At 38.8% G+C, this 15,893-nt stretch overlaps 1 long non-coding RNA gene across 3 annotated transcripts in view; it reads left to right on the plus strand.

Annotated features, from left to right (window-relative positions):
• The window catches only part of LOC140610899 (uncharacterized), a 49,666-nt gene that overhangs the window by 13,479 nt on the left and 20,294 nt on the right, over positions 1–15,893 (plus strand). The window contains exon 3 of one of the 3 annotated variants that reach the window (XR_012012344.1): positions 7,427–7,697. The exons of the other annotated variants lie outside the window; for them this stretch is intronic. This is a non-coding gene — a long non-coding RNA (uncharacterized lncRNA). Of the gene's footprint in view, positions 1–7,426; positions 7,698–15,893 lie in introns of those variants that run through there. 3 annotated transcript variants of the gene reach the window in all.

Consider the following 15,893-nt stretch of genomic DNA (forward strand, 5'->3'; position numbering starts at 1 on the left):
CAAAGACTCCAAGATGACATCAGTCACACCAACAAAGGAGAAGGAGCTCATTGATGTCAAAATCAGAGAGCTGCCAAGCTGGATACTGACACAAGATTTCACCACTGAAGGCATTGCTGGAGTGTTTCTATAGGTATTAACAAGTATTTCAATGTAAAGAAAAGGAGCATTGCTGGGATTTCTATTGTACTAGCAGTATATGTGTTTTTCAGCTACTCCCATTCTTAAGGAACTCAAACGTGAGTGGCTGCACAAATAACACTGAAGAGGGCCCAGGATAGAATGTGCACTCTATATTCCTGACCATGACCTTTGCCTGGCATTCCAAATCCTTTCATGTCCTAATTGAACATTAACATCCAATAAAAGATGACTGGCACATGGGGTGGGGGGGCTCCCAACAAACAAAGGTCAAAGACCAGATGGATTCACGAGTGAATTCTACATTCAAAGATTTAATACCTATCCTTCTCAAACCCTTCCAAAAAATTGGAGGGAATGCTGCCAAACTCATTTAACAAGGTCAGCATTACCATGATACCAAAACTAGACACACTAAAAGAAAAGCAAGTTGCAGGCCAATATCCTTGATGAACAAGGATGAACAGAGATGTAAACATCCTCAACAAGGTATCAGTAAACTGAATTTAAAAAAAAAAAAACAAAAGGATCACACACCAGACCAAGAGGAATTCATTCCAGGGATGCAAGAATGGTTCCACATCTGGAAATCAGTGTGCTAGATAACATTAACAAAATTAAAGATAAAAATCATATTTCAATACGTTCAGAAAAAACATTGGACAAAGTACCATTATTTATGATAAAAACTATCAACAAAGTGGGTGTAGAAAAAACATACCTCAACATAAGAAAGGCCATAAATGACAAACACAGAGCCAGTACCATGCTCGATGGTGGAAAGCTGATAGCTTCTTCTATAAGATAAGGAACAAGACAAGGATGCTCACTCTCCTCACTTTTATTCAACGTAGTATTGGAAGTCTTAGTCACAAAAATTTCACAAGAAAAATGAATAAAAAGCATCCAAATTTTAGGTATTTCCATGGCATGGACCATGGAAATGTGGTAAAAAAAAGCAAGAAGATGAACATATGGGAAGGAGGAAAAGAAGAAAAGAGAGGGAAATAAGTCATAAATGACTCTTAATGATAGAGAACAAACAGGGTTGATGGAGGGAGATGGGTATTAAAGAAGGTACTTAGGATGAGCACTGTTATATGTAAATGATGAATTACTAAATTCTACTCCAGAAACCAATATTGCATTGTATGTTAACTAATAAAATTTTCAAAAAGTCAATTTAAAAAAGTTTTAGGGGCACCTCTGTCCACTGAGCATCTGCCTTTGGCTCAGGTCATGATCCCAGGGTCCTGAGATCAAACCCCATGTCTGGCTCCCTGCTCAGCAGGGAGCCTGCTTCTCCCTTTCCCTCTGCCATTCTCCCTGCTTGTGCTCTCTGGCTTTATTTCTCTGTCAAATAAAATCTTTTTTTTAAAGAAAGCTTTAAAAAAATTATAATTGTTCCCAAATCCAAGTAACTCCATTTTAAAAAATAGGCAGAAGACAAGAATAGACATTATTGAGAATGTGGGCCAAGAGTCTCCCTGTTGGAAAAGAGAATTATATATAAGGAAGTGGAAAGGCTAGAATAATCTGTGGTATTAGATTGGAATTGAAAATATCAAGTGATGGCTTTTAACATAAATAGAAGATACACATAGATATGTATAAGCATATGGATATGTATAGATGTTTAAATATATACCTATATATTTTCACATATATACATATATACATAAATACATATGCATTATATATACATATACATTATGCATATAATATACATATATTTATACAACATGCACACAAATAAGTTGCTAAGTGTGTACATATTTATGTATAGTCATATGTATAAATACACATATTTTTTACTTTGTTAAGAGAAAACCCCAGAAAAAAATTGTTCCCAGTATCAATAAATACCCCTAGCATCTAGAGTTGGTTTATATATATATATCATTAAAAAGTAAGTGACAGTTCTTAGAAGAAATGGCTGATTCCACGGCTGAGGCAAGAAAAGGACAGAATGAATCCGAATCAATTTATTGTGCCAGAAGTAGGGAAATGCTCAAAAAATAAGGGACACCTGTCAATAGGATATAGAAGCACATCAAAGAGACTCCTAGCCTGATCTAGGATAATTTGAAAAACATAATATAGTAAATGAATTTGAACTCTTTGATTAAAATAAGATTTCATGAATCCATGCTGAAATAAAACATAAACAAGTGGAAAGGAATATACAAACTCTTGCTTACAGTAGAATGCCAGCTATTACATATAGAAGGAACAATGGAATTAGAAAATTCTCCGTTTTGCAATCATTGCAGTAATATAATTGATCAAAGTATCAGTTGCTGCTAAAGTAGTCAGTGGAATTTTGATAAGAACAGGATAATAATATACTTTCAAAGTATCTCCCTACAAATTACTTAATTAAAAAGGGTAAGATAGCAACTTGACAGTGAACCAACTTGTCAGACAATGCTTTAACCAAGTCATCCCAGTTAATACAATTCATAATGGAGGCAAGTCAACATACTATTCCTTTTGCTATGATGTACTGAGAAAAACATGACATAATTTATACCAAAAAAATAAATAACCTTGATCTAATCCTAACGAAGTACCGTCCAACCTATTTGAAGAACATTCTGCAAAATTCTACAAAAGAGTTGGCCTTCATGCTTCAAACTCGTCAGTTATGAATGACAACGAAAAACAAACTTCTAGATTAAAGGAGACTAAAGAGGACAGAGGTAATTCTACAAGGTGATGGCATTGGATGATCCTGCACTCAGTTTCTCCCGCAGACACACCAAAGCCACAGCTATATATGGCTCATTTTTCCCTCCGAAAAAGATCTCAAAACTAAATGATCCTCTTCTCAAAAAGAAAAAAAATATATAAATACCACATCAAGGGATCCCTGGGTGGCTCAGCGGTTTGGCGCCTGCCTTCCGCCCAGAGTGTGACCCTGGAGTCCCAGGATCGAGTCCCACGACCGGCTCCCTGCATGGAGCCTGCTTCTCCCTCTGCCTGTGTCTCTGCCTCTCATGAATAAATAAATAAAATATTTTTTAAAAATACCACATCAAGGGGATCCCTGGGTGGCTCAGCGGTTTCACGTCGGCCTTTGGCCCAGGGTGCGATCTTGGAGTCCCGGGATCGAGTCCCACGTCAGGCTCCCGGCATGGGCCTGCTTATCCCTCCTCCTGTGTCTCTGCCTCTCTCTCTCTATGTCTATCATGAATAAATAAATCTTAAAAAAAAAATACCTCATCAAGATGGATAGGAGAGGCAAAGGCACAATCTCACTGAAAATGCCACCGATGGCATGGAAACCCAAAGTAGGGAGGGATCTCACAGTCCACACTTCTTCTAGAGGAGTGTAGAGTTGATGCTCACACATCAAGCACCCCAACCCCTGGGATCTGCACTGGAGAGATGACTCCCCAAAATATCTGGCTTAGAAAACCAAAGGGACTGACATCTAAGGGACCTAAATTTTCATAGGAAACTGAAATTCCCCTTTAAAAGGGCTTGCATGGGGCATCCCCAGTGGCTCAACGGTTTAGCGCCTCCTTCAGCCCAGGGCCTGGTCTTGGAGACTGGGGATCAAGTCCCACCTCCAGCTTCACAGAAAATCAGTCTTCCTGTGAAAAAAGGCCTATTTACTTAGCCTGGAGATTCAGCCTGAGGGGCAGGCTTCAGCTTCCCACATATCCAGAGGCTAAGAAGATACTCTCAAAGAATGTTTGCAAGTAGACACCATCCTTGTGCACCCCCAGCCTCATTACAGCTTAACAAGACCTCCCAGAAAGGAGCTTATACACTTGCCTGGAGACCCAATTTTTGCAAATGTCACCTAGATGACACCTCCAGATATCTTGGTCTGCAGGCCAATAAGGATTACAATTATGGCCCCACAGGATTGTATATATTTGCATACTTAAAAAAAATTACTGCCTGGAGATTTAGTTTCCAAAATACTTGAAACAAATATTAAATAAGATTTCCTCCCTTTAAAAGAAAAGAAAATGAGTGAAAATATCAGTGAGGGTGACAAAACATGAGAGATACCTAACTCTGGGAAATGAACAAGGGGTAGTGGAAAGGGAGGTGGGTGGAAGGTTGGGGTGACTGGGTGATGGGCACTGAGGAGGACACTTGGCGGGTGTTATGCTATATGTTGGCAAATTGAACAACAACAAAAAACATTTCCTCCCTTTAGAATACTGATAACTCATGGCATACCCTCCACAATGGAGGCATATTAAAAAAAAAATCAGGCAGTTTAGGCAATCACAAGGTAGAGAGGTAACAAAGTGCTAGGACAAAGTTGTACAAGAAGGACCATCACCTATGCAAAGCCACTCGCTTTAAGACGGATAGTAGGGCACCAGGATGGCTCAGTCAGTTAAATGTCCAACTCTTGGTTTCAACTCAGGTCATGATCTTATGGATCATGAGATTGAGCCCCACATCATGCTCCATGCTTAGCAGGGAGTCTACTTGAAAATTCTCTCCCTCTGCCCCACCCCTCCTCTTAAAAAAAAAAAAAAAAAGACTGATAAAGGAAGTTGTTTGCCTAATACACAGAAACAGAATCAGGCAAAATGAAGAAACAGAGAAACATGTTCCAAATGAAAGAAAAACCACAGAAAAAGGCCTTAATGATATGTAGATACCAATCTACCTGATAATTCAAAGTAATGGTTATAAAGATGCTCACTGAACTCTGGAGAAGGATGAACAATCAACAAGAACATCAATAAGGAGAAAATGTAAGAAAGCACCAAACATAAGTCACAGAGCCGAAGAATATAATACCTGAATTGAAAAATACACTAGACAGTTTCAATAGCAGAGTGTATTAAAGAGAAGAATGAATCGGCAAGTGGGAAGATAAAGCAATGGAACTCACCCAGAGCAGCAAAGAGGAAAAAAAAAAGAGTTTTTAAAAATGAAGATAACTTAGGGCACCTATAGGACAACATCAGCATAATAAAAAGAAGAGAGAGAAAAGGCAGCAGAAAACTTATTTGAAGGAATAATGGCTAAAAACTTGTATAACCTAGGGAAGGAAACAGACATCCAGGTCAAGGAAACACAGAGAGTTCCAAATAAGATGAACCAGAAGAGATCCACACCAACACATATTATATTTAAAATGCCAAAAATTAGAGAGTAACCTAAAAGCAGCAAGACAAAACAAATTTTCAAATACAAAGGAAACCCCTCAAGGCTCTCAGCAGATTTCTCAGCAGAAACTTTGCATGCCAGGAGGAAGTGACATTATGTATTCCAAGTGCTGAAAGGAAAAACTTCCAACCAAGAGTACTTCACCTTTCAAAGTTATCATTCAGAACTTGAGGGTTAAAGATTTTTCCAGATGAGCAAAGCTAAAGTAGATCATCACTACTAAACTAGCCATACAAGAAATGTTAAGAGTACTTCTTTAAAGCTGAAAAGAAATACCACCAATTAATAACAAGAAAACATAGTAAAGTAAAAACCTATTGGAATAGGTAAATATATAATAATGGTAGCAGATTAATCATTTATAAAGCTACTATGGAGTCTAAAAGACAAAAATAGTAAAATTAAAACTGCAATAGCTAAGGGATACATGAAATAAAAAGATATAAATGTTAAATCAAAAACATAAAATGTGGAGTGGAAGAAAAATGTGGAGTTTGGGAAGGTTTTTGAATTTAAGTTGCTGTCGACTTAAAATAGTTGGTTATAAACATAGGACAATATAGAAGAACCTCATGGTAAACATGAAGTTCTTGAAAACAGTATGGAGGTTCCTCAAAAAGTTAAAAACAGAACTATCCTATGACCTACCAATTACACTACTAGGCGTTTATCCAAAGGATACAAAAAGAGTGATTCAAAGGGAAACATGCACCCCCAACGTTTATTGCAGCAATCTCCACAGGAACCAAAAAGTGGAAAGAACTCAGATGTCCATCAGTAGATGAATGGATAAAGAAGATGTGATAGACGATAGGCAATAGACGATAGACAATAGACAGTTGATAGATAGATAGATAGATAGATAGATAGATATAATGGAATATTGCTCAGCCATCATGGAGAATGAAATCTTGCCATTTGCAACAATGTGGATAGAACCAGAGGGTATTATGCTAAGCGAAATAATAGAGAATGACAAATAGCATATGACTTCATTCATATGTAGAATTTAAGAAACAAAACAGATGAACATAGGGGAAGGAAAGGGAAGACAAGATAAAAACAGAGGGAGACAAACCATAAGAGGCTCTTAACTATAGGAAACAAACTGAAGGTTGTTGGAGAGGAGGTGGGTGGAGGGATGGGGTGACTGGGTGATGGGCATTAAGAAGGCCACTTGATGTAATGAGCACTGGGTGTTATATGTAACTGCTGAATCTCTAAATTTTACCCCTGAAACTGATAATACACTATACATTAACTAAATTGAATTTAAATTAAAAAAAAATTTTTAAGTGCTTCTATCTACATGAAAGAAAAAATAGTAAATACAGTCAAGCAAATAAGAAAGAAATGTATACATAACACTAAAGGAAGTCATCAAACCACAAGGGAAGAGGCAGAAAAAAGGAATAAAGAATAACTACAAAAACAGTCAGAAAAACAATGAACAAAATGGCAATGAAGACATATCAATAAGTTTACATCTAAATGAGCTAAATTCCCCTATCAAAAGACACAGAGTGGCTGAATGTATTTAAAAAGAAACACATATATGCTGCCTACAAGAAAAATCACTTCAGAAGTAAATACACAAAGAAGGGATGGAAAAAGATATTCCATGTAAAAGGAAATGAAAAAAAACCTGGGATAATTATATAAAATAGACTTTAAAACAAAGATTGTAATAAACCGAAAAGAGAGGCACTACAAAATGATAAAGGGGTCAATCCAGCAAGAAGATATAATATATATAAGTATATATCGATTAAAAGATGTTAAACTATCTTCACATTGCTTTTGTTAAGACTCTCTTTGTTTCATTCTTTTTTATGGCTAAGTAATATTCCATCATGTATATGCACCATATCTTCCTTATCCATTCATCAGTTGATGAACACTTGGGTTGCTTCCACATCTTGACAAAACAAACAAAAACAAAAAACAGACTTTAATACAGAGAACAAACTGCTGGTTGCCAGAGGGAAGTGGGAAATGGATTAAAAAAAAAGGGAATTAAGAGGTACAAATTTCCAGGTGTAAGATACATAAGCCATGGAGATGAAAAGTACAGGGGAGGGGCAAGATGGCAGAAGAGTAGGGTCTCCAAATCACCTGTCTCCACCAAATTACCTAGAAAACCTTCAAATCATCCTGAAAATCTATGAATTCGGCCTGAGAATTAAAGAGAGAACACCTGGAATGCTACAATGAGAAGAGTTCGCGCTTCTATCAAGGTAGGAAGACGGGGAAAAAGAAATAAAGAAACAAAAGGCCTCCAAGGGGGAGGGGCCCGCGAGGAGCCGGGCTGAGGCCGGGGCGAGTGTCCCCAGGACAGGAGAGCCCCGTCCCGGAGGAGCAGGAGCTGCACCAACCTTCCCGGCGGAAAGGGCCTCGCAGGGAGTTGGAGCAGGACCCCAGGAGGGCGAGGGGGGGGCTCGGGGGCGGCTCCGCGGAGGGGGCTGCGCGGCCGGGAGCGAATCCAACAGCGCAGGCGCCGGGACACAGCCCAGGATCCGGCCTCCCCCCGGGACAGGCAGAGGCCAGGAGGGCCCAGGACAGAGAGGACGCTCCTGCCCCGAGCTGAGCAGATCAGCGGCCCCGCCCCGGAGCCTCCAGGCCCTGCAGACGGAGAGCTTGGAGTTACTGCGGGGGCTGAATCCAGGTTTCCAGAGCTGGCCCCGCCACTAGGGCTGTTGCTCCTGGGGCCTCACGGGGTAAACAACCCCCACTGAGCCCTGCACCAGGCAGGGGGCACAGCAGCTCCCCCAAGTGCTAACACCTGAAAATCAGCACAACAGGCCCCTCCCCCAGAAGACCAGCTAGACGGACAAGTTCCAGGGGAAGTCAAGGGACAAATGCAATGAAACGCCGGGACACCTGCACCCCGATGTTTATAGCAGCAATGGCCACAATAGCCAAACTGTGGAAGGAGCCTCGGTGTCCATTGAAAGATGAGTGGATAAAGAAGATGTGGTTTATGTATACAATGGAATATTACTCAGCTATTAGAAATGACAAATACCCACCATTTGCTTCAACGTGGATGGAACTGGAGGGTATTATGCTGAGTGAAGTAAGTCAGTCGGAGAAGGACAAACATTATATGTTCTCATTCATTTGGGGAATATAAATAATAGTGAAAGGGAATATAAGGGAAGGGAGAAGAAATGTGTGGGAAATATCAGAAAGGGAGACAGAACGTAAAGACTGCTAACTCTGGGAAACGAACTAGGGGTGGTAGAAGGGGAGGAGGGCGGGGGGTGGGAGTGAATGGGTGACGGCACTGGGGGTTATTCTGTATGTTAGTAAATTGAACACCAATAAAAAATAAATTAAAAAAAATAAAGTACACAGAATCAGAAGATACTCCCCCGTGATTCTTTTTTTCTTTTCTCTTTTTTCTTTTTTCTTTTTTGTTGTTGTTTTGTTTTGTTTTGCTTTGCTTTGCTTTTTGATTTGTTTCCTTCCCCCACCCCTTTTTTCCTTTCTTTTTCTTTCTCTTTTTCTTCTTTTTTTTTTTCTTCCTTTTTTTCCCTCTTTCTCTTTTCTTTCCTTCTTTCTCTCCTCTCTTTTTCTCCTTTTCCCAATACAACTTGCTTTTGGCCACTCTGCACTGACCAAAATGACTAGAAGGAAAACCTCACCTCAAAAGAAAGAATCAGAAACAGTCCTCTCTCCCACAGAGTTACAAAATCTGGATTACAATTCATTGTCAGAAAGCCAATTCAGAAGCACTATTATACAGCTACTGGTGACTCTAGAAAAAAGCATAAAGGACTCAAGAGACTTCATGACTGCAGAATTTAGAGCTAATCAGGCAGAAATTAAAAATCAATTGAATGAGATGTAATCCAAACTAGAAGTCCTAACGACGAGGGTTAACGAGGTGGAAGAACGAGTGAGTGACATAGAAGACAAGTTGATGGCAAAGAGGGAAACTGAGGAAAAAAGAGACAAACAATTAAAAGACCATGAAGATAGATTAAGGGAAATAAACGACAGCCTGAGGAAGAAAACCTACGTTTAATTGGTGTTCCCGAGGGCGCCGAAAGGGACAGAGGGCCAGAATATGTATTTGAACAAATTCTAGCTGAAAACTTTCCTAATCTTGGAAGGGAAACAGGCATTCAGATCCAGGAAATAGAGAGATCCCCCCCTAAAATCAATAAAAACCGTTCAACACCTCGACATTTAATAGTGAAGCTTGCAAAATCCAAAGATAAGGAGAAGATCCTTAAAGCAGCAAGAGACAAGAAATCCCTGACTTTTACGGGGAGGAATATTAGGGTAACAGCAGACCTCTCCACAGAGACCTGGCAGGCCAGAAAGGGCTGGCAGGATATATTCAGGGTCCTAAATGAGAAGAACATGCAACCAAGAATACTTTATCCAGCAAGGCTCTCATTCAAAATGGAAAGAGAGATAAAGAGCTTCCAAGACAGGCAGCAACTGAAGGAATATGTGACCTCCAAACCAGCTCTGCAAGAAATTTTAAGGGGGACTCTGAAAATTCCCCTTTAAGAAGAAGTTCAGTGGAACAATCCACAAAAACAAGGACTGAATAGATATCATGATGACACTAAACTCATATCTCTCAATAGTAACTCTGAACGTGAACGGGCTTAATGACCCATCAAAAGGCGCAGGGTTTCAGACTGGATAAAAAAGCAGGACCCATCTATTTGCTCTCTACAAGAGACTCATTTTAGACAGAAGGACACCTACAGCCTGAAAATAAAAGGTTGGAGAACCATTTACCATTCGAATGGTCCTCAAAAGAAAGCAGGGGTAGCCATCCTTATATCAGATAAACTAAAATTTACCCCGAAGACTGTAGTGAGAGATGAAGAGGGACACTATCTCATACTTAAAGGATCTATCCAACAAGAGGACTTAACAATCCTCAATATATATGCCCCGAATGTGGGAGCTGCCAAATATATAAATCAATTAATAACCAAAGTGAAGAAATACTTAGATAATAATACACTTATACTTGGTGACTTCAATCTAGCTCTTTCTATACTCGATAGGTCTTCTAAGCACAACATCTCCAAAGAAACGAGAGCTTTAAATGATATACTGGACCAGATGGATTTCACAGATATCTACAGAACTTTACATCCAAATTCAGCTGAATACACATTCTTCTCAAGTGCACATGGAACTTTCTCCAGAATAGACCACATACTGGGTCACAAATCAGGTCTGAACCGATACCAAAAGATTGGGATCGTCCCCTGCATATTCTCAGACCATAATGCCTTGAAATTAGAACTAAATCACAACAAGAAGTTTGGAAGGACCTCAAACACGTGGAGGTTAAGGACCATCCTGCTAAAAGATGAAAGGGTCAACCAGGAAATTAAGGAAGAATTAAAAAGATTCATGGAAACTAATGAGAATGAAGATCTCATTAGAATGGAGAATACAAGCATCCATTCAAAAACTGGAAAGAACTCAAATACAAAAGCTAATCTTACACATAAAGGAGCTAGAGAAAAAACAGCAAATAGATCCTACACCCAGGAGAAGAAGAAAGTTAATAAAGATTCGAGCAGAACTCAACGAAATCGAGACCAGAAGAACTGTGGAACAGATCAACAGAACCAGGAGTTGGTTCTTTGAAAGAATTAATAAGATAGATAAACCATTAGCCAGCCTTATTAAAAAGAAGAGAGAGAAGACTCAAATTAATAAAATCATGAATGAGAAAGGAGAGATCACTACCAACACCAAGGAAATACAAACGATTTTAAAAACATATTATGAACAGCTATACACCAATAAATTAGGCAATCTAGAAGAAATGGACACATTCCTGGAAAGCCACAAACTACCAAAACTGGAACAGGAAGAAATAGAAAACCTGAACAGGCCAATAACCAGGGAGGAAATTGAAGCAGCCATCAAAAACCTCCCAAGACACAAGAGTCCAGGGCCAGATGGCTTCCCAGGGGAATTTTATCAAACGTTTAAAGAAGAAACCATACCTATTCTCCTAAAGCTGTTTGGAAAGATAGAAAGAGATGGAGTACTTCCAAATTCATTCTATGAGGCCAACATCACCTTAATTCCAAAACCAGACAAAGACCCCACCAAAAAGGAGAATTACAGACCAATATCCCTGATGAACATGGATGCAAAAATTCTCAACAAGATACTGGCCAATAGGATCCAACAATACATTAAGAAAATTATTCACCATGACCAAGTAGGATTTATCCCCGGGACACAAGGCTGGTTCAACACTCGTAAAACAATCAATGTGATTCATCATATCAGCAAGAGAAAAACCAAGAACCATATGATCCTCTCATTAGATGCAGAGAAAGCATTTGACAAAATACAGCATCCATTTCTGATCAAAACTCTTCAGCGTGTAGGGATAGAGGGAACATTCCTCAACATCTTAAAAGCCATCTATGAAAAGCCCACAGCAAATATCATTCTCAATGGGGAAGCACTGGGAGCCTTTCCCCTAAGATCAGGAACAAGACAGGGATGTCCACTCTCACCACTGCTATTCAACATAGTACTGGAAGTCCTAGCCTCAGCAATCAGACAACAAAAAGACATTAAAGGCATTCAAATTGGCAAAGAAGAAGTCAAACTCTCCCTCTTCACCGATGACATGATACTCTACATAGAAAACCCAAAAGCCTCCACCCCAAGATTGCTAGAACTCATACAGCAATTTGGTAGCATGGCAGGATACAAAATCAATGCCCAGAAATCAGTGGCATTTCTATACACTAACAATGAGACTGAAGAAAGAGAAATTAAGGAGTCAATCTCATTTACAATTGCACCCAAAAGCATACGATACCTAGCAATAAACCTAACCAAAGATGTAAAGGATCTATACCCTCAAAACTATAGAACACTTCTGAAAGAAATTGAGGAAGACACAAAGAGATGGATAAATATTCCATGCTCATGGATTGACAGAATTAATATTGTGAAAATGTCAATGTTACCCAGGGCAATATACACGTTTAATGCAATCCCTATCAAAATACCATGGACTTTCTTCAGAGAGTTAGAACAAATTATTTTAAGATTTGTGTGGAATCAGAAAAGACCCCAAATAGCCAGGGGAATTTTAAAAAAGAAAACCATATCTGGGGGCATGACAATGCCCGATTTCAGGTTGTACTACAAAGCTGTGGTCATCAAGACAGTGTGGTACTGGCACAAAAACAGACACATAGATCAATGGAACAGAATAGAGAACCCAGAAGTGGACCCTGAACTTTATGGTCAACTAATATTCGATAAAGGAGGAAAGACTATCCATTGGAAGGAAGATAGTCTCTTCAATAAATGGTGCTGGGAAAATTGGACATCCACATGCAGAAGAATGAAACTAGACCACTCTCTTTCACCATACACAAAGATAAACTCAAAATGGATGAAAGATCTAAATGTGAGACAAGATTCCACCAAAATCCTAGAGAAGAACACAGGCAACACCCTTTTTGAACTCGGCCACAGTAACTTCTTGCAAGATACATCCACGAAGGCAAAAGAAACAAAAGCAAAAATGAACTATTGGAACTTCATCAAGATAAGAAGCTTTTGCACAGCAAAGGATACAGCCAACAAAACTAAAAGACAACCTACAGAATGGGAGAAGATATTTGCAAATGACCTATCAGATAAAGGGCTAGTTTCCAAGATCTATAAAGAACTTCTTAAACTCAACACCAAAGAAACAAACAATCCAATCATGAAATGGGCAAAAGACATGAAGAGAAATCTCACACAGGAAGACATAGACATGGCAAACACGCACATGAGAAAATGCTCCGCATCACTTGCCATCAGGGAAATACAAATCAAAACCTCAATGAGATACCACCTCACACCAGTAAGAATGGGGCAAATTAACAAGGCAGGAAACAACAAATGTTGGAGAGGATGCGGAGAAAAGGGAACCCTCTTACACTGTTGGTGGGAATGTAAACTGGTGCAGCCACTCTGGAAAACTGTGTGGAGGTTCCTCAAAGAGTTAAAAATAGACCTGCCCTACGACCCAGCAATTGCACTGTTGGGGATTTACCCCAAAGATACAGATGCAATGAAACGCCGGGACACCTGCACCCCGATGTTTCTAGCAGCAATGGCCACAATAGCCAAACTGTGGAAGGAGCCTCGGTGTCCATTGAAAGATGAGTGGATAAAGAAGATGTGGTTTATGTATACAATGGAATATTACTCAGCTATTAGAAATGACAAATACCCACCATTTGCTTCAACATGGATGGAACTGGAGGGTATTATGCTGAGTGAAGTAAGCCAGTCAGAGAAGGACAAACATTATATATTCTCATTTATGTGGGGAATATAAATAATAGTGAAAGGGAATATAAGGGAAGGGAGAAGAAATGTGTGGGAAATATCAGAAAGGGAGACAGAACGTAAAGACTGCTAACTCTGGGAAACGAACTAGGGGTGGTAGGAGGGGAGGAGGGCGGGGGGTGGGAGTGATTGGGTGACGGGCACTGGGGATTATTCTGTATGTTGGTAAATTGAACAACAATAAAAAATAAATTTAAAAAAAGTACAGCATAGGGAATATAGTCAATATTGTAATAACGTTGTGACAGGTGATGACTACGTTTATCACAGTGAGCGTTTGTGATGTGCAGAATCGTCAAGTCAACATGTTGTATACCTGAAACTTAATAGAATATTGCATGTCAATTATACTCCAGTTTTTTAAAAGGCTATAGAAAATGGATACATCAAAAGAATGAATACATTCATGAATTGAGAACAATGGTGCACTACTTGTCAGTGTCTTTGGTTTCCTTTTCATTAAGAAAGAAGTAACAGGAATTATTATAGGGTAATCATGAAGTTTAATACCTGTAGGATTGGAAATGTCTCTCTGGGCAAAAAACACAAGCAAGACAACATATAGGCCTTCCTTCTTGTGGATTGTTTCTGAATTCCAAACTACAACTCTGGCTACACATAGATTTAGGTGTCTAATCAGGAAAATAGAGAATCATTGGTCATAATTTTACACATATTGTATCTATGAGAGGATACCTATATTTCTCCCATAAAGAGAGAGAACATTTTACCTGTCATTACATCACTATATCGCCTTCTAGCCCCACCTTGTTGATATTATCTAAATAACCTAATTATAGATTATTAGGTTTTGTTTCCTCTATTTGCAAAGAACCAAAATTTTACCAAATTATTTTATCATTTTTATTTCATATGTTATGGCCAACATAACTTGATTTTCTTTTATTTAACCACTTCATCCAAAAATTCTTTCAATGTAGATATATGTGTGGTCATGATACACTGGCCCTCTGTGCTCAAGAATATGTTATTATGCTCTCATATTTAAACATAACTATCATTTATACATAATGTATATTATGTATATGTATCCATGTGTATAGGTATATGTGTATACATGTATACATATACATTATACGTAAACATAACTTATCATTTATAAATCAGACTCAGGGTATCTGATATATCCATTAAGTTCATTGCACTTTCACAGCCGCTACATGAATAGATATACTCAAATTAAAAATAATAGCATATGCAAACCTGCTTTTCGTAGGCATTGACTCAGAATACATGTAAGATTACATAGTATGAAGATGTTGCATTTGAAATGTGAATTTAGTGCTGAGTTAAGTGAGAGTATACTTCATCTCATTTGAGGATTCTGCTCTGATACCCTTACGATAAGTACATCTAATCTTGAAAAGATGTCATATCTCTTTGAATACAATAGGCCATTCTATCATCTCTTCATTGATGACCAAGCCTTGATCATATAGACTATTAGAGCCAAACTCTCTCATTTTACCCAGGAGCCCAAGACCAGCAGAAGAATTCAGTGTTCAGGATATCACACTGCATCAGATGGCTTCTTTCCTTATCTAAGGACATGTGCTCTCTGGCACTGTTTCTAAATTGGATTTTATTCAGGAATAGGAGCAGCTAGTGGAGAGCAAAAATTGAAAAAGAGAGCATTCAAATTAGAGATTGAAGGCTCATGCTTAAAAAGCAACCTCTTCTTTCTCACCTCCCCACCTTCAGGGTTTCTTGACGGTAGAAGCTAAGTTGTGTTTGGGTGTTTACCATCTCATGGACTCAGGTGAAATAAACTTTTCCTCTCGTGGTAAGACCAATGGGAAAGGAATAGAACATAATCATGACATGGCTCAAAGCATGGCTAAGTCAAGGACTTTATTGCAACCCTGACCCATAGTTGGCTTGGAGCATCTGGAAGGAAATGCCTGTATTGTAAAAGGATTATAATATGGGAATTTTTTCTCTTACTGCATTTGGACATTTTTGGCCAAGAATAGGATTGTCTATGACCATGGAGAGAATCGTCTCACTATGAGAGTAAATCTACAACTCCTCAAGTATTGATGAGGTTATTACCTTTTAATCCTTGAACCAGGGTGGTTCTTGACATTGTTGTGGGAGATAATTAACTATTTTTTGAACTAAAGTAAAATTCAAATAATATAAAATTCACGACCTTAAAGGGTACAGTTCAGTGGGTTTTAGTAAACTCACAATGCTGTACAATTATCACTACTGGC

Source organism: Canis lupus, chromosome 19 (assembly GCF_048164855.1).
Source record: "Canis lupus baileyi chromosome 19, mCanLup2.hap1, whole genome shotgun sequence".
Lineage (NCBI taxonomy): Eukaryota > Metazoa > Chordata > Mammalia > Carnivora > Canidae > Canis > Canis lupus.